We start from the raw sequence: 20,791 nt of genomic DNA, 5'->3' as shown, positions 1-20,791 counted from the left end.
TATGTAAAGTTTGGACAAGTCTATAACACTAAAAGTCAGCCAAAATTTGGTTCCAATTGCTGTGTAAAGTTTGTGTTAGGAACTTATTTTATGTAATTGGCAAATCCTTTGACAAAATGCACTTTGCTTGTAATTTGGTAGATTTAGGATGAGTTTAGTACTTCTAGAAATAAGTGTTCAAGTCAAGTGTTAAAATTATGAAGATCTGACCAAGAAACAAATGAAGAAAGAGCTGTTCACTAAAGCTCAACAAAAGTCTCGACAAAATCCTTTCTATTGAGATTTAATGTTGAAGCTCGACAGAAACACAAGTTGTTTTTGTCGAGACTTACGAAATCAGAATTTCTAGATTTGATTTTCGGGTCAAGCTTATGTATTTGTGTAAGGTTTCTTTTCTCACAACCTTAGACATATATATAAGGCTTATTTTAAAAGCCATCTCAGAAGTGAATGTGAAAATAATACATGCAAAATATGTCCAGTTCATTATTCTCTCTGAAGAAGCTACTGCGTCTTTACGCCAAGGGTTTTGTGATCAATGAGCTTCCTGATCTTCATTGTTGATGAATTGAAGAACTTTGCATCCAACAACTTTTTCAAGTTGCTGAAGTTAGTCACATATTGGAATCCGTGCATCATTGGTTAGTCACGTACTGGGATCTGTGCATTGAACAAAAAGATTGCTACTACAATACAAGTCCAATTGGGTATTGGCGTAAGGGTTCAACTGTAGGTTGGTATTCCGGGATAGGCCAAAGGGTTTGGTAAGATTTCTTATACTTGTAACTGCTTGTGATTGATAGTAGTGAATTTTTGAAAGTGGTGACCTTAAAATCACCCAGTAGAGTTTTGCCTCAATGGTTTTCTCCATTCGTAAACAAATCACTTGTGTCAAATGTATTTTTCACTGCATTTAGTATAATTGGTGATTTGTTTGTGCTGCTACGCTATTGCATGAAATCTGATCTAATTAATTAACTTGGGTAATTAATTAATTAATTGTAAGGGGTCAATTCATTTTAACCCAATAATTTGGATGAGTCCACTAAAAGTCAGCCAAAATTTGGTTGGACTTGGACCACCAGGAAATTGATCAACACTTTCTTCATTAATTTTCCATTGGGAGGAAATTTCTCAGAACCCACAAGGGACTATCTTTGGTTCTTCTAAAAGGCCTTTTGGGCTATCAGATCCTACTCAATTGTCCATTTTGGGGACTTGCTTGGCCTTTTATTTGAGAAGAGGCCAGGATATATCATTCTCCTCGTGGCATATGCTATAGGTTTTATTTTGTTCCTATTTCAAATGCAATAGCTTACACTTAGATGTGACTTTTTGGGGTTTTTTTTAATCTCTAAAAATTTTTCAATTAGATTAATATTTTTCAAGTCCTTCGTTAGGTTTTATGCCCCTTATATGTTTGTTATGTATGGAGATTTTATTTCAATTCAATGTTGTTTACTATCTAATTTGAAACTTTTAAACTCATTTATTTAGTAAATTTTTAGACAAGCAAAATAATCCAAAGATTAACTTAAGATTTATTAGGCAGTATAACGTTGTAAGAGTTTCTACTTTCTAATATTTCCAATGGATATATTCAGAATATAATTGGTTGGAAAATTTAGCTTCAAGCAAGTTTGGAGCCAAACTTTGTCCATTATGATAATAAAAGAAGAAAAGAAAAAAAGAAGCATTGTTATAGCATACATTGAACCATGCTATATCCTAAACAAATAGATCTTTCTGAAGCCAATAGAACTTGAAGATTCCTTAATCTATCAAGTCTTTTCTTAACCATCACAAATCTGATTTTAGCTAGTGTAACTGAGAAATATCCCTCTAATGTTTGTGACAGCCCTTGCAAACCAAAAATATTTCTCTTGAAACATATCATCCCCAAGAACTAATATTGGCTTCCAAGAAGCACTAGAAACACATTGATTCATCATTAAAGAGCCCGTATTGATAAGAGACTTAACAGTGGCATATCCTTATTACATCACAAATCCTAGGCAGAGAACATAAGCCAAAGGGGAAGTGCATGAACATTAGAGAGCCAAATATTTTGATAAGTCTATAGAAACAGATTGTCTTCAATTAAAAAGGTGTCACTTCTCCCTAGAAGAGGCCAGAAGGACGTCCACTCAGAAGCAGTGCCGACCTTAGAACTCTTTTAGCACTCTCTTCAGCTGTTGAGGGGCCAAGGTGGAAGTTTATGTCTATATTGACATAGCCAGGGCAAAGACAATTTATGTGGAAAGATGGGTATTTGTTGGCCAGAATCCTTGTGTAGGCATTCAAAACTGCTTTGGAGACTATATAAACAGATGTATAAGCAGGCCAACTGGTGCGGACACAAGATACAGGCCCCAATTATACACATGTATGGGAGGAAAAGCAAAAAGAAGACAGCCCAACCTGTGGCCTTATGGATGAAGCCTATTAGTTATTGGGCTTGAGATTAAGCAAGCCCGAGCATTTAATAATTAGGGTTCTTTATGCATTTTGTTGTTAGCTATTTAAACACTTTTTCTGATTATTGTAAGACAGCTTTTGAGAATTATTAAAAACGTGTGTTTTCTTTTATACTGGTACCGACTCCAATTTGCTTGGTGCTGACTCCAAGCAACCCTTAGGTACTGACTCCTAGGGTTTATCTTATTATTTTTCTATTCTATTGGAATATTGTGGTTGTCCTACGTCACCAACCTTTTGCTTCCAAGGAACCCTCCTTGATATCTTTTAGAAACTCGCTTAATACCTCATCCAATTTTTCTTCTGTAAGGCTTTCAGCATCAGTTAACACTCCTTGAGCCCATTCATTTGGTATCTCCTGGAACAACATTGGAAGCAAAATTGAGTTTAATTTTTTAATGGGAAAATGATTCAGAATTTGATGTTAAAAAATGAACTCCATATCTATAGGGAGTGGTTCATATAATTCCATGAATGCTATTTTGAGAGAATACCAATTTCTTTTTGAAAAAAAAAAAATTAGTTTACCAGTATAGAAACAAATTATGTCCAGTTATGCATGATTTTCATCTCAAAGTATCCACTACATTAACAATAGTAATTTATTAACTTTAGCAACAACCAATATCAGCAATCCAATTTTTTAAGTTATTAATGTGTTGATGATTTGTAATCCAAATAACACTCTTCACATTAAGGGTAAACCAAGGTGAAACAATAAGTCTATGGTGGTCAATTATCCATTTATAAAAAGAACTATATATTTACTCTCTCTTTTTTTTTTTTTTAATCTGAGAGACTCAAGACAGTCAAATTTTAAGTGGCATCGAATTAAATCATGTGTTTCTGAGCTCAATTTAAGCCAATCTCAAGCAGAATCATCCACTTTCAATTCAACATAACTGTATTTCAAACCAAAATTTTAACTGGTACAAGACTTGATGGAGCTTTTCATCAAGGTGACTAAAATATGCAAATGATGCTTTCTGATACCTTTAGCTTCCCCATGAAGGATGAAACATTGACAATCGTTGGTGAATGAGATAACTGGAGGAGGGTATTAAGTGCTTCAACCATTCTTTTGGCACCATAATAGTTTGTTTCTAGACATTCTTCAGTTAACTTGTATGTTTGAGTCACCATGGTATTCCAAGTGATTTCTCCTTCTTCCTGCATTGATGAGAGGAAAAAAAAAATCCTCTTGGAAGTTAAACATCCCATACTGTGAAGGCTATATTTGATAGGAAGTTGTTGATTGACTATTTGCCTTGTAATGCCTAACTCCACAACCTCATACATAACAAGAATAGATTTCATCCTTCTAATCAAATTTTATTTGGAGAATGCTACAGGCATGTCATATTTTTAAAAAGCCCACCAATAAATGGCTAAATATAGCAAGATCTTATCAGAAGCACAAGGAATTTGGTAAAGCAGCTAAGAAAAGCTAAACAAATTGTATCTACATTTGACTTAATAACCTTCCCTTTAAGAATGCAAATAGTTATATCAAACAAAAATAGTCCTTGACGCAACTTACTAGGTGCTAGAATGATTTCAAATAGAATTCTGGAAAGAAATAGAGGAATGTATTGCATTGAAACTTGAAAGTTCACAAGAATCTATTTTCTTTAGTAAATTGTTTGTCTTGTTTTTGGAAATTTCTCTAGAACAACCACTTACAACCTCCAACGGCCTTTGGCTGAAGAAAAATGAATATTTAAGCAACCCCATATTAGTGATAAGATTTCTCCTTAACTTTGTTTTGAAGTTACATTAACAATGCTACCCATAATTTTACATTAACAACGGTGACCTAAAAGCAATTTTCTCTTCCTCAAATTTGAATATAATTGCAAACCGTTAGTTTGTGGTAGAGAAATAAATCATATATAAAGAGCTTGCATTAAAAGCTGAAGTCCTTATAGTATCAGTATCTCCAGTGGCTCCAAGAATCCCTGCATTATTCACCTGCACAGTATTCTATCATTTCCAATCTTTCATTCCTATAAATCTGATTAAGAAAACAGATTGTGATCTAGATTTAATATATGACCTTTCAGTAATATTTAACCACAGTTATGCTTCCAATTTTCAATTGTAAGTACATAAGAAGAGTCTATAATAGCAGTAGTATATTACATTTCTTTAAATTTTTTACAAGTTAAATTCCTAAACTGCTTTTTATTTCTAGAATTGATAAATCATTATAGGAAAAAGTTGGAACTTGTTGAAGCCAGCATGGTTACATTCTTATGTTCTCTACACATATGAAAGTTAAGAGTATTTTGGTCATGCTTCGCCATCTGCAACCGGAGAATGTATTTCATGCATTTGACTTATGCACTCTCGCTCTTATGACATGTGGGTCCCACACAACCATGAGGCCCACACATTGTGAGAGGGAGGATTCATTATATTAAAGGACCTTTTGCTTCTCCCTCCATTTTTTCCCCGTAATGAAAATGAAACCGTGAATCAACATATAGTTGCCCACATGTGTAGTCTTTAGTGATCAATCTAAGTAAGTATTTTCCTCTCAAAAAAACAAAGATCTAAATAAGTATTTGATCAAAGCTTAGTCTCTCAATTTAAATTGATCGATCCTATTTAGCACCACAAGAAACCTATGATTTTGTTGGACAATTTCTTTGCTATGGTTTTTACTAACTAGGGGAACTATTTGGTTGTTAATTGGGTTTGTGTTTGGACTGGCTTTTTATGATAACTAGTTGCAGACCTGCACGATGCGTGGAAAAAATTGATATGAATATGTTTTATTAGATAATTATAGAATTAATGTATTAGATTTTTTTTTTTAAGTCAATATGTTATTTGAAATTATGTTTTATATTAGAAGTTTTTTTGTGGTGTAACAACTAACAAATTAAATATATTTTGTAGTTGAGTATTATATATAGTGAGATATGTATGAAAATACAATGCAATAATTTTTGTTAGGACATATGTGGTTCACTTGATTTGAACATATGTCATTCTTTTATGTAATTGGTTAATCTTTTGATAAAATGCACTTTACTTGTAATTGGGTAGATCTAGGATGTTTTTAATACTTCAAGAAACAAGGTTTCAAGATCAAGTGTTAAAGTCATGCAAGTCTGTCCAAGAAACAAGCTTAGAAGTGTTTATCATTAAAGCTTGACAGCTACATCTATCGAGCTTTAAGAAGTTGTTCCAGCCTCGTGGTTTGACAGCTGCTCGACCACACCTCGACACCTCTAGCTGTCAAGATTTAAGGAAAATAGATTTTCAGTGCTATTTTGATTCCAATTCGGGGATATGTCTTTAGGCCTTCTTTTCTCATAACCCTAGACATATAAAAGGATTATTTTAAGGACCGTCAAAGTAAGCACAAGTTGCACAAGTATTGAGCAAAGTCTGTTCAAGCAATTTGTGACTGAAGACAAAAGTTTGCCCTAGTTCATCTCTTTGTGAAGAAGCTGTTGTGTCTTTGCACCATAGGGTTTTGTAACCAAGCATCTTCTTGTTCTTTATTGTGAGGATGAACTGAAAAAATTTGCAGCCAACATCTTTCTCAAGTTGGTGATTGAAGTCGCGTACTGAGATCTGTGCAATTGGTTAGTCATGTATTGGGAGACGTGCATTGAAAATGAGAGATTGTCACTGCAGAACAAGTCCAATTGGATATTGGGGTAAGGGTTCAACTATAGGTTGGTATAAGGTACCGAGATTCCTTTGCTTGTAACTGCTTGCTGCGATAATAATAGATTCTCGGGAGTGGTGACCATAAAATCACCCGGTGGGGTTTTTGCCTTGAAGGTTTTCCCCATTCGTAAACAAATCACCGTGTTAATTTCTTTTCCACTGCACTTTAGTTTATTGGTGATTTTTTTGTGCTACCATATGTTTGCATGATAAATTGATTAATTAATTAAACTTGGCTAATTAATCAATTAATCCATCACAAGGGGTCAATATGTTTTTGGCCTATCAAGTGGTATCAGAGCGGCACACTCTGATTAGGGTTTAATCCTTATGTGTGATCCATTGGCCCCTGTTTGTCATGGATAAAGGACAATCTCTTATTATCCCTCCTTTATTTAATGAAACTAACTATGCATACTGAAAAGTACGCATGAGAGTTTTTTTGCAGTCTCTAGATGAGAAAGTGTGGCAAGCTGTAAAGATTGGTTGGACCAAGCCAAAGGAAGCACCGCCCAATTAGAATGAGGCAAAGATTAAGGCGGCGAACTTCAACAATAGGGCATTGAAAATAAGTTGTTTAGTGCTGTCACAAATGAGGAATTCAAGAAGATATCCTCCTCTAAAACTGCAAAGGAAGCATGGACCATCCTCCAGACAACCTATGAGGGAACAAAGGCTGTCAAGGATTCGAAGTTTCAGAGGCTCACTACAAGCTTCAAAGAGATAAAAATGGAGGAGGATGAGTCGTTTGATGAGTTCTATGCAAAACTCAAAGACATAGTGAACTCTGTCTTTAATCTTGGAGGAACTATCCCAGAACCCAAGATTGTGAGAAAAGTACTCAGATCTCTGCCCGAAATATTCCATGCAAAGATCACCGCGATTGAGGAATCAAAGGATATTGATAAAATTCCTTTGACAAAGCTGGTTGGAAATCTATAGACCTATGAATTGGGTTTGTCCAGGATCGGAAAGACGAGCAAGAGCAAGAGTATGGCACTGAATGCCAAGAGCAGTGAGATAGAAGAATCTTCAGATGATGAAGATTCTAAGATGAAGTCCTACATCACCAAGTAATTCAAGAAGTTTATGAAGAATGCCAACGGGAAAGGCTTCAACAAGGACCGTAGGCAATCCAGTTCTTCTCAATTCAAGGGCCAAGACAAAGGGAAGAAGGATGCTAAGGATAGCGGTCAGTACACTGTTCCTACAGGACCTAAGTGCTTTGGGTGCCAAGGCTTCGGACACATGAAACAAGAGTGCCAAACATATCTCAAGACAATTGGAAAAAGCAAGGCACTTTCTGTTACGCTAAGCGACACCGAGCCTAAAGATGATTCCGACAATGAGAATGACGGAATCTTGAATGCCTTCACTGCCACAGTTAATCCTACTGAAAGGATTGTTGAAGATGTGGATGAAGAAGAGGAATTGGTGGAAGCCAAGTTTAAGAAGATGGATGATCAAGATGACATTCACACAGCCTATGCTAAGTTATATAAGGTCTCAGAAAAGCACGAGAAGCTGTTTAGGTTGACCACCAAGAAGCTTAGTTATGTGGAGCTTGAACGTGAAGAGGTTTCCACAAAGTTTGATGAAGCAAATCAAACTATTGGAGCATTGAGGTTTGAAAATAACTTCTTGGCTGAGAAGACTAAGAAGCTTGAGGCAGAACTGTTCCAAGTTAGAGCTCAGCTGGAAAGGACTTCAAGTGCTAAGCTCGATGAGATGCTCAGTTTTAAAAAATATGCTTCAGATCGAATAGGTTTAGGGTATGATTTCTCTTCCTCTAATATTGCCTCTGCTAGTACTACTATTTTTGTTTCTCCTAGCAATAATGTTGAAATTGAGAACATTAATGTTAAAAATGAATTAGCTAGTGAGAACATAGACAACGGTAAATCTATCTTAGGAGCACCCCCTAAGCAGGATAAGAAAGAAGTTAAAAACCCTAAGGCTAAGAATACTAACTCTCAAAGGCCTAAACAAAAAAAAAAGCAGCATCTTTGTCATCACTGTGAAGTAGCTGGTCATACTTGACCAAATTGCTATAAGCGGTTAGCCACTCAAAATAGCAATAGCATATTGGCGTCGGGAAACCAAAATCAGTTTCTGTCCTCGTTTGCTCTTCTCGGAGATCTTTTCAAAGCCTTCATGTTCCTTTCGAACTTAAACGGTATCAATTCTTCCCTCTCACCGTTGGTTCAAGGGTTTGTGAAAAAGAAAGGTTCTTCCAAGGTGTTGAAGGAAAAGGGTTCCAAGTGATTTAATCACTTTTTCTCTCTCTCCATCTGTTTTTGTTTTTGCATTACTTGTGTGTTTTGCATTTTTGTTTTGAGTCGGTCTAGTTTTATGCATTGCTTGTTTTACATGTTTTTGGTTGTTAGTTTTTCAATTTTAGTTATTTTGTCTTGTTTCAAAAATAAATAAATAAATTGAAAATTTCAGAAAAATACAAAAACAGTGTGTGTTTATGTACATCAGTTCTTGTGAACCTTAAAATGGCCATTGAAACAGATTTTTCTAAACTTTGTATCTCTTGTAGCTTAGATGGGCATTCTTATGCACAACTAAGCAAGTGAGCTTTGTGGCTCTTTGTTTGTGATGAGTAAGGTTAAGCGATCTCTTGTACTTAACATTCGTATCACTCTTTTTAACGGGAAGGACTAGAAAATCCTAAGAGAAAAGCATAAATAACCATTTCACCACTGTTACCCGCCAATCATGATATGACATCTGTATGCTTCGGCATAGCAAAAGTGCAATGTCAATGATATATGTATGCTTCGGCATGGCAAAAGTGCAATGTCAAAAAGCTTAACATAATTGGGTATTTCTTTTCTCTCCTTTGTATACTCATACATGGTTTACTTAATAAAAAGAAAATAAGCAAAGAAATAAAAGCAAAAAAAATAAAATGCTTTAAATATGATTGTAAGTGTGTTTTCTAAGAGATATGGGAGTTATAGAATGTACTTCAAAGATGATAGTCCCCATCAAATAGTTGTGATAGTGTGTGAGATAAAGTGATTTTCTCATATCTCAAATCGTCGTAACATTGAGACACTTATGTAATCTTGCAATGTTTTTTACACACAACTGCAATATTCTTTGCTACTCTTGATACATGTGTAGGTACAATGTGATTTGGCCATCACAAAGTTAACATGTGTTGATGTATGCTCACTAAACTTTCTTAACTTGTTTTTGAAATATAAAATTAGTTAGACTTGTTTAGTGCGTATGTGTGTGTGTGTGTGTGTGTGTGTGTGTGTTTGGAGCTATATGCTTAACTCTTTGTTGTTTGAGAGATGATTTTGAGAGGTTAAAATGCTGGTTAGATCATTGGCTATGCTGCATGATTGATTGCATTCATATCTGTGTTTTTCTCTTCTTGAAAATCTTTAATCAATGCGTTTTTGGCCTATCAATTTTTATTTAAAAAAAAATTACTGTGTGAGAACTATTAGACCAAGTTGTAACCATGTATACTTTGTTTATTACTATCTAGATGTATGCGATTCAACACTTACAGGTATGGTTTTCTCCGAAACATAGATGCACGTCTCTTTCTTTCATACAATTGAAACTAAGTGAATATATATATATATATAAAGATAACTGTGCAATAGATCATATTCAATAAATCATATATCATAAAGTGGAAATGTAAAATAAAATAAAATGCAAAGAGCAAACTTTATTTCATCATATGAACAAATCCCGCAATATATAACTCTTCAAATTCATAAGCCACATGATTACTTAGATTTTATAGTAAAATAAGACCAATCCATCCATCATGACATTGTAGTATAGTGTAGATATAATTATATAAAAATCATAGTTTGTTGATCATGTTTCATAAACCAAAAGTGCCATCTATACATCTAATAAAATCTTTAAAGAGTAACACATGAGAATTCTTAATTTGAATAGCTGATTATATATATATATATATATATAGAGAGAGAGAGAGAGAGAGATATGTAGATGGTGGTGGAGGGGGGATGGTGGGGTTTGAACCACAAATAGGGAACACTATAAAGAATGTTGCTAGGCTACTATTTGAACCCCCAAAAATTAATCTAAAAGGCTAGACGTAAGGGTAATAGGAATTCTAAGAAAGAATTAATCAAGTTCCTTAAGTATCTATACATAAAAACATTAATAGCATAATAATGCTCTAGAGAAAATTAGCTTTTATTCTCTTTTTGGATTTTTCCTTAAAGATGATCAAGTAAACAAATTAAAAGCTTACCAAGAAAGCTCAAATTAGCTAAAAATTTAATGGTGGAGATGCCTATTATTTGTAGTAGAATGAACAAAATAAAAATCACAAATAGATTTGAGAAAGACGCATAAGATTTCTAAAAGAAATTTTACCAAACACATGAGATGCAACAACAACATAATTACTACACTGAATACTTTTTGACACTCTACAAATAAGCACAAAAGATGTTCATTATAAATATGTTTCATATCAACATTAGGAATTTCCACAACAATGATAGGCCAAATAAAACTGCATTAACAATTCTAAGTCAATTAAAAATAACAAAAGTCAATATCATTGAAAATTTTGGAAAGGAAAACAACAGAATCACTTCAAAAAATGCAAGAATACTAAAAAGAAAGGAAAATGGAAAACCAAAAAAAATGATCATTTTTTATTATGCGTTTTATTTACCTCAATGATCTTCCTATTGTTGCCTTAACTTTGAAAGTTTCAAACAAATATAATTGATATCTTCTCAAAATGATGAAAACTAAAGTTTGATTGAAAAATACGGAGAAAAATTAGTATTGTGCTAATTTTTGTTGTTGTAGATAATGAATGATTGTATCTAGAATGTGCATTGGTATATATAACATTGTAAAACTTAAATAAATAAACAATGTATGAGTGAGAGAGAGATAAGGTTGTGAAAAACATAAATTTTGGAAAGGAAAACACTATAACTGTAGATAAATGAAAAGAAACTTTGATAGGCCAAGAACGTATTGACCCCTTGGGTAAATTAACCAATTACTTAGTTAAGTGAATTAATTAAATCAATTTAACATGGAATACATATGGTAGCACAAACAAATTACCAAATAACTAAATACAGTGGAAATTAAATTTGACATAGGTGATTTGTTTACGAATTGGGAAAACCACCAAGGCAAAACTATATCAGGTGAATTTAAGGTCACTACTTCTGAGAATCTACTATTATCAAAACAAGCGGTTACAAATAAAAGAATCCCAGTACTTTATACCAACTTACAGTTGAATTCTTACCCCAATACACAACTGGACTTGTAACGTAGTGACAATCTCTCATTTCAATGCACGGCTCCCAATACGTGACTAATCAATTAATGCGCGGATCCCAATGCGCGACTTACTCCTTTGCACAAATCCTAGTACGTGACTAACACACCAACTTGAGAAGGATGTTGGCTGCAAAGTTCTTTAGTTCATCCACACAATGAAGATCAATAAGCTCATTGATTACAAAACCTTACGATGTACAAATGCAGCAACTTCTTCAAGAGAATGATGAACTAGGGCAAATTGTCTCCGGTTACAATTTGAGTGAATAATCACTTTGCATCAAGTTGTATCCCCTTAGTCGGCCCTTAAAATAATCCTTATATATGTCTAGAGTTGTGAGAAAAGAAACTCTACACAAATAGCTTGGATATGTGTGAAAAACAGATCTGGAAACCTGATTTTCGTAAACCTCAATAGACAGGTTATCTGTCGAGCTGCTGTCGAGTATCAGGCTAAAAGCTCCTTTTAAACCTTGATAGATGCAATCTGTTGAGATATTTGTCGAGCTTTAAAATACAGCACTTCTTCACTTGATTCTTGAACAGACTTGCATAGTTTTAACTCTTGACTTGCACACAATGTTGCTTGAAGAATTAAACCATCCTAGATTTATCCAATTACAAGTAAAGTGTGTTTTTTCAAAGGATTAGCCAATTTTAAATGGCATATGTTCATAACAAGTTCCACATATGTCCTAACAAACTTAATGCTTGATGTCTTCTCAAAATGGTGAAAACTAAAACTTGATTGAAAAATATGAAAAACAATTAGTATTGTGCTAAATTTTTTGTTGTAGATGATGGGTGATTGTATCTAAAATGTGCATTGATATATATATATATATATATATATATATATATATATATATATATAACATTATAAAATTTAAATAAATAATCAATGTATGAGTGAGAGGGAGATAAGGTTGTGAAAAAATGAAATTTTAGAAGAGGAAACACTATAACGGTAGATAAATGAAGAGCACTTAATGCTTGATGTTTTCTCAAAATGGTGAAAACTAAAACTTGATTGAAAAATATGGAAAACAATGAGTATTGTGCTAAATTTTTTGTTGTAGATGATGGGTGATTGTATCTAAAATGTGTATTGGTATATATATAACATTATAAAACTTAAATAAATAATCAATGTATGAGTGAGAGAGATATAAGGTCATGAAAAATTGAAATTTTGGAAGTGGAAACACCATAACAGTAGATAAATGAAGAGACATTTAATGTTTGATGTCTTTTCAAAATGGTGAAAACTAAAACTTGATTGAAAAATATGGAAAACAATTAGTATTGTGCTAAATTTTTTTGTTGTAGATGATGGGTGATTGTATCTAAAATGCGTATTGGTGTGTGTGTGTGTGTGTGTGTGTGTATAACATTATAAAACTTAAATAAATAATCAATTTATGAGTGAGAGAAGCGAGAGATAAGGTTGTGAAAAACTGAAATTTTGGAAGAGAAAACACTATAATGGTAGATAAACGAAGAAACACTTAATGCTTGATATCTTCTCAAAATAGTAAAAACTAAAGCTTGATTGAAAAATATGGAAAACAACTAGTATTGTGCTAAATTTTTTGTTGTAGATGACGGGTGATTGTATCTAAAATGTGTATTGGTATATATATATAACACTATAAAACTTAAATAAATAATCAATGTATGAGTGCAAGAGAAATAAGGTTGTGAAAAACTGAAATTTTGAAAGAGGAGACATTATAACGGTAGATAAATGAAGAGACACTTGATACTTGATGTCTTCTCAAAATTGTGAACACTAAAACTTGATTGAAAAATTTGAAAAACAATTAATATTGTGCTAAATTTTTTGTTGTAGATGATGGGTGATTGTGAAATGTGCATTGGAATATATAACATTGTAAAAATTATATAAATAATCAATGTATGAATGAGAGAGAGATAAGGTTGTGAAAAATCGAAATTTTGAAAGAGAAAACACTATAACGGTAGATAAACGAAGAGAAATTTAATACTTGATGTCTTCTCAAAATGGTGAAAATTAAAGCTTGATTGAAAAATATGGAAAACAATTAGTTTTTTACTAAATGTTTTGTTGTAGATGATGAGTGATTATATCTAAAATGTGTATTGGTATATATATAACATTATAAAACTTAAATATATAATCAATGTATGAATGAGAGTGAGATAAGATTGTGAAAAACTGAAATTTTGAAAGAGAAAACACTATAACGGTAGATAAATGAAGAGACACTTAATGCTTGATGTCTTTTCAAAATGGTAAAAACTAAAGCTTGATTGAAAATTATGGAAAACAATGTGTATTGTGCTAAATTTTTTGTTGTAGATGATGGGTGATTGTATCTAAAATGTCTATTGGTATATATATATATATATATAAAATATTATAAAACTTAAATAAATAATCAATGTATGAGTGAAGGAGAGATAAGGTCGTGAAAAATTGAAATTTTGGAAGTGAAAAGACCATAACGGTAGATAAATGAAGAGACACTTAATGCTTGATGTCTTCTCAAAATGGTGAAAACTAGAGCTTGATTGAAAAATATGGAAAACAATTAGTATTGTGCTAAATTTTTTGTTATAGATGATGGGTGATTGTATCTAAAATGTGTATTGGTATATATATAATGTTAGGATATATGTGGATATTGTTAAAGACATATGTTATGTAAATTGGCTAATCTTTTGACAAAATGCTTTTTACTTGTAATTGGGTAGATCTAGGATGTGTTCAGTACTTCAAGGAACAAGAGTTCAAGTTTAGTATTGAAGTCATGCAAATCTGTTCAAGAAACAAGTGAAGAAGTGTTGTTCATTAAAACTCAACAGATAACTTGACAGATCACATATATCGAGCTTTAATACAGTAGCTCGACAGTAGCTGTATCCGTCAAGAACTACAAAATTTAGATTTTCAGTTTTGATTTCACACATATCCAAGTGTATTTGTGTAGGGTTTATTTTCTCATAACGCTAGACATATATAAGGATTCTTTTAATGGCTGTCTAAGTGTTGTTGCAATTGTGATGCAAAGTGATTATTCATGCATATTATGACCGGAGACAATTTGCCCTAATTCATCATATTTTTTGTAGAAGCTACTGCATCTTTGCGTCAAGGGTTTTGTAACCAAGGAGCTTCTTAATCTTCATCGTTTGATGAATTGAAGAACTTTGCAGCCAACATCCTTCTCAAGTTGGTGTGTTAGTCACGTGCTTGGATCTATGCATCAATTGGTTAGTCACATACTCGAAGCTATGCATTAAAAGGAGAGATTGTCACTATAAGGGGCATATGGGCATATCTTCAACACTAATCGCACTTTTGAACATATTCTTGTGCGGCCTTCTGCATGCTTGACCACCAATACCCCTAGGTGAGAGCTCTATGGGATAAACACTGTCACCTAGTGTGACTGCCACAGACAACCTCGTGCAATTCCTCCAACAGCGGTTCCACAGCGTCTGGATGAACGCACAGTAAATATGGTCTGGAGTGGGAGCGTTTCTACAACTTGTACTCCTCGAAAGGCCAATATCGTGGGGCCTTCCTACGTATTTTTTCAGCTTCAACTTTTTTCTCAGGAAATAACCTCTCCTTAAAAAATGAAATTATAGGATCCATCCAACTTGAACTTGCTTGTATACTATTTACTTGGACAAAATCTTGGTCATCACAACTGGGAGACATCAGATCTTCTACTATTATAACTCAGGGTAGGCCTAATCCTGAAGAAGTAGCCAACATAGCTAGTGAATCTGCACGGGAGTTCTACCCTCTTGGGAGTTGCCTTAGGGTAAAATTTTTAAAACCTAATTGGGCACACTTAACTTTATAGAGATAACCTTGCATTCTTTGGTCCTTGTCTTTAAATTCTCCATTGACTTGCCCTACCACCAGGCGGGATCTGAGAATATGTGTAGGATTTCCCCCCCCCCCCCCCAAGTCTGCCAACCATCTCCATCCCCGCTAATAATGTCTCATATTCAGCTTCATTGTTCATAGCTAGGAAACCCAACCGCAAAGACTTCTCTATTACTAGCTTCTCGGGTGTCACCAATACAATTCCCACTCCAGAGCCTCTTTGGTTTGCTGCTCCATCCATGTACACCTCCCAAGTTGAAGAAGATGGGACAAAAACCACCAAAGTACTTAGTCCCCACCTTTCATCCTCCCCAACGTCCTCAGTGAATTCTACTATAAAGTCTGCTAGAACTTTCCCTTTTATGGCAATACGGGGAATATATTTAACATCAAAGGCTCCAAGCATGGTTCTCCATTTTGCAATCCTTCCTGTGTAATTCGATTTCCATAGCAACACTTGCAAAGGAAGCTGTGTGAGCACCACCACAATGTGGGCTTGGAAATAATGAGGGAGCTTCCTTGTGGCGTGTATGATGGCCAACATTGCCTTCTCCAAGGGTAAGTAGCAAGTCTCAGCTTCCTACAAGGATTTACTTACATAGTACACGGGTGTCTGAATTCCATTCTCCATTTTAACTAAGACTAAACTTACTGCATGATATGTAACAACAATGTACACATACAGTACTTCCTTTCTCTCGGGTCAAGATAGGATAGGTAGGCGTGATAGATAACACTTCAACTCCTCGAAGGCCGCTACACATACTTCAGTCCATTCAAAATTCTTTCACTTGTAAAGGAGCTGGAAGAACAGTCTACACCAATCTACTGACCGAGAAATGAACCTATTCAAAGCAGTCATCATCCCTGTTAGCTTCTGCACTTCTTTAGGATTTCAAGGAGGATGCAAATCTTTGATAGCCTTTATCCAATCGGGGTTCACTTCTATTCCCTGGTGCGTGATCATGTAACCCAAGAATTCTCCTGAACTGACACCGAAAGAACACTTAGACGCATTCAGGCGCAATCTATGTCTCTTAGATACCGAGAATATTGCTTTCAAATCCTCCAGATTTTCCGAAGTTTGTTTACTTTTTATTACCATATCTTTGATATACGCCTCCACATTCCTCTTGATCTGTGCTTCGAACATCTGTGTTACCATTCTTTGATATGTAGACCTATCATTTTTTAAACCAAAAGGCATTACCCTATAGTGATAGTTGCCCGTGGGGGCTCGGAAAGCCGCCTTTTCTTGGTCAGACAATGCCAGAGGTATCTGGTGGTATCTTTGAAAAGCATCCAAGAAGTTCATTCGAGGATGTCCAACCGTCGCATTCACCAATTGGTCAATCCTAGGAATAGGAAAAGGATCCTTTGGACAAGCTTTGTTTAGGTCAATGAAATCTACACATACACGCCATTTCCCGTTCTTCTTCTTAAATACTACAGTATTAGCTAACCATTTAGGATAAAAGACCTCTTTAATTGCCCTCGCCTATTTAAGTTTATTTGCCTCTTCCTTAACTACCTCAGCGTGCTCTTTCGAAGAGCGTCATGGTGGTTGTTTCCTCGGTATTGCACCAAGATTCACATTCAACTGATGGCAAATAAACTCGGGATCAACTCCCGGCGCATCATAAGTACTCCATGCAAACACATCCACATTGTCCTTCAAAAATGCCACTAGCTCTGTTTTCTCCCCAAAGGGTAACTGAGCCCCGACCTGAAAGTATTTGTCTTCATCCTAACCAATCATAAATTTCTGTAATTCTTTAGACAACAATTCCTTTGTCTTGAATCGAAATTCCTCCTCGGGGTCAATTAATTGCTATGGAGCCAGTGCTTCCCCTACCAGTGCTTCATCCACTAAGTACTGCCTAACAACAGCTATCAAACACTATCTAGCCATTGCCTGAATTCCAACGATCTTACTCATCCCTGTGTGGGATACTTAACCTTTAAATGTAGAATAGACGATACTGCTCCCATTGCATGAAGCCACGACCTTGCCAAAATAGTCATGTAAGGGGAGTAGGCTTCCACCATGATAAAGTTAACCTGCACTTCCTCGTCTCCGGCTTGCACTAGTAGATTAATCCTTCCTTGAGGAATTATAGTTCTTCCGTCAAATCCTATTAAAGGCGAATCATATCTCTCCAGATCCTCAGATTTAAGATTCAACCCCCTATATAAATCTTGGTTCATAATCTTAGCTCCCCTCCTTTAATCCACCAAGACCCTCTTCACATTATACCCCCCGATCCAAAAAGTTACTACAAGAGCAACCTTATGGGGCTGGAACATTCCCACTTTATCTTCTTCCGAGATGCCCAAGATTGGCAATAATTCCAACTTAGCCCTTTTTGACATCTGGGCTAGATTTCCTTGCTCTGAATTTAAAGCAACAACCAAAACTCTAGAATGCAAATTTGCATCACCCTCAGGTGCAGCAAAAATTACGTTGATCGTACCCAGTGCTAGTCGAGGAGCACCATCCCTTTGAAACCTTGCTCCGGGTTGCCCTACCGAGCTTGCGGGTTGATGTAAAAATTGTTTCAGCTTTCCTATCTTTACCAATTGACCCAAGTAATTGCGTAAAGTCCTGCAATCCTCGATTGTATGTCCCCTTTCCTAATGGTAATGACAGTAGAGGCTTTGATTTCGCTTGGACGGATCTCCCCCCATTTTATTAGGTCACTTAAAGTATGGTTCATTTTTTATCTTCTCGAGGATTTAATAGATTGGCTCCTTAAACACCGAGTTGATCATTGGTGCATTATTTCTCGGTGATTGGTTAGAAAAATCCCTCCGATGTTGATTTTGATTATATCCTCCTATCTAAGGATCCCTTTTCTCCAAAAACACCTTGGCCTTACCCTTCCCTTGCATCTGGTCTTCCTCAACCCGTTTATGCTCATCAATGCAATCCATGAGTTAACACATGCTGCGAGCAGGTTTCATTGTCATTGATTTCCTCAAATCACGCTCTGTTGGAAGCCCTACCTTGAAGGTTCTTATGGCCACATCTTCAAAATCTCCATCTATCTCATTAAATGTTTCTTAATACCTATCCGAGTTGGTCTTAAGAGTCTCACCCTCTCTCATTTCCATGGATAATAGAAAATCCAAAGGCTTGGGAACTCTGCTACATGTTGCAAACCTTGCTCCAAATGCTCAGGTTAGCTCTTTAAAAGATTTTATTAAACCCTCTTCCAGTGCATCAAACCATCTCATAGCAACAGGTTGAGGCTAAAAGGGAACACTTTGCACGTGAGAGCCTCATTTCTAGAGTGAACAGTCATCCTTTGATTAAAATAACTCATATGCTCAACGAGATCTGTACCATTATAAATGGTAAACGTAGGCTGCATAAAGCATTTGGGCAACTTGGTTTTGTCAATCCTCCTCACGAAAGGTGATTTTGAAATTTGTCAAAGAGCCTTACTCATCGCATCATTCCCCATACTCTGAGAGAATGAATATTCTCCTCGCTTCCCTTTGTCGTGCTCCCTTCTACGCTCTTCAAATTCATCTGACTGTGAGGACATAGAGAAAGATTCACTAGGAGGGGTTTGGGATCTCTGCCTATAAGATCTATCTTCCTTCTCCTCGGACCCCTCGCGTGATGGGGGTGTGAAAGCTCTCCTACGCTCCCTCCTACGCAGTGTTTTGCGCAAATGATCAATTTCCAACCTCAAATTTCGCATTTCCTATTCGTGCAAAATGTGACTCCCCATCCTAAAGTAACTCCTCTCAGTATGTTTTGTACGTTGCGTTTCTACCCTAACACTAGGTGTGGGATTATTCTCCCTATCCCTTTGTCGTTTCAAATTAACAAAATGATCTCCACGCTAAGAACCAACAGATTCTTCCCTATTACGCTCCAAGTTAGCCATGGCACTTAGAATAATAGTGCCTTGCATTTTAACCCAGGCCCAAACAATAGAATTGTGTTGTATAGAGGTGGGAAGACAATTTTGGTATAGTTGCAAGCTAATCCTAAGGCTAGTGAAGTGGTTCTTAGATAAGGAAGAACAAACCGAATAGTTGTTGATAAAAAAAAGTTCTCCTTGGTCACTTCCAAGGAAGAGTTCTTATAAATGTCTTACTCTTGTTTTTATCAAGCTATACACTGTTCACTTCTCTCTCTCTCTCTCTCTCTCTCTCTCTCTCTCTCTCTCTCTCTCTCTCCAAAAAATCCCCCCTTGTTGTAGGGTTTCATTCCTCTTATATATCCTCCTTCTTGTCATCCTAGCCCTCCACCTGTACGCTCCATTGCTCTTCCCTAGATACTTGTCCCATCAAAGTTCTGCTGAAAGTGGTAGAAGGGGTTGCTAGCTATGCAAACACTGTTTAGAAGTCATTTCTTCATTAATACAACTAATAAGGTTGTTACAGAGCATTCAATGCGGGAGTGGAAGGTATACCCTTTCAGGAAGTTTCCTCCCACCATACGGATCCTCTCTTACAGCTTCGTTCCTCCAAGTCGGGAGCTTACAAGATGCTAAGTCTCTTCTCCATCCTCTTCTCAGGTAGACCAACTTTTCAGGTCAGATGTGCTTTTATAAATGGTTTGGTGCATGACACCCTGCCTCTCATTCTTCTCGGTCCTCGGACACCCCACAATATTATTTGGCATGTGGTTTTGTAGGATATTAATTTACAAAAATTAAAGTTTCAAACTATTAGGAGAAAGTAATCTATAATTGATGATTCAACACATTTGCAACATTTTTTTTTGAAACATTTTAGAGTTTCAATTGGGTTAAGGTTGTATTGGTCTCAAACATTGAGAGTCTTAATAGAAATGAAAACGAAAAATGCACTTAAAGCACTATAAAATGTTCACAATATGATGTGATATTAACTCTCATTGATGAAATTTATCAATCTAACTAATGAATATTTCAATAATTTTTTTTATGATTAGTAACATGACAATTTGTAAGTTAATAGTAAAAATTGTAGTATCCTTAACATCACTAATAAAAAAAAGCACAACCTTTAAAATATATATATAATTTTATAAAAATTTGGGTGTTTAATTATTGAAAGTGGGGTATTTTTTTCTAAGAAGATTTTTTTTTTTGGGTGTGGCCTTAGGCCTAGGCCTTGGGCCGGCCCTGGCAATACTAGCAGAGTGAGTGACATCACGCTGATGAAAAACCACATGGTCAGAAAGGCCAGACTCTGAGCTTGTCAACAGCTTCAAGGCCCCTTTTATCATCTCTTGATGTTAACACCACCGTGAGGTCCGTGACCCCATTTAAAGCCTATTGCCTACATGTTTCGAACCCAATCCCCTTGTTTCCTCCTGTCACTACTGCGTAACTGAAAAACATGATCCCTTAATAACACAAAAACGACGGGTGTTATTCTGTTATATATACACTATATGGTTTGGTTAGACTT

General features: G+C 35.4%; 1 pseudogene; it reads right to left on the bottom strand.

The window, feature by feature from the left end:
• Window positions 1-2,100: 2,100 nt before the first annotated feature.
• Window positions 2,101-20,721, bottom strand: LOC142640221 (short-chain dehydrogenase/reductase 1-like; annotated as a pseudogene).
• Between the last annotated feature and the right edge of the window lie 70 nt (window positions 20,722-20,791).

This window comes from Castanea sativa, chromosome 6 (assembly GCF_040712315.1).
Source record: "Castanea sativa cultivar Marrone di Chiusa Pesio chromosome 6, ASM4071231v1".
NCBI lineage: Eukaryota > Viridiplantae > Streptophyta > Magnoliopsida > Fagales > Fagaceae > Castanea > Castanea sativa.
Note: the sequence above shows the minus strand (reverse complement) of the source record. Positions and strands in the feature narration are given on the sequence as shown.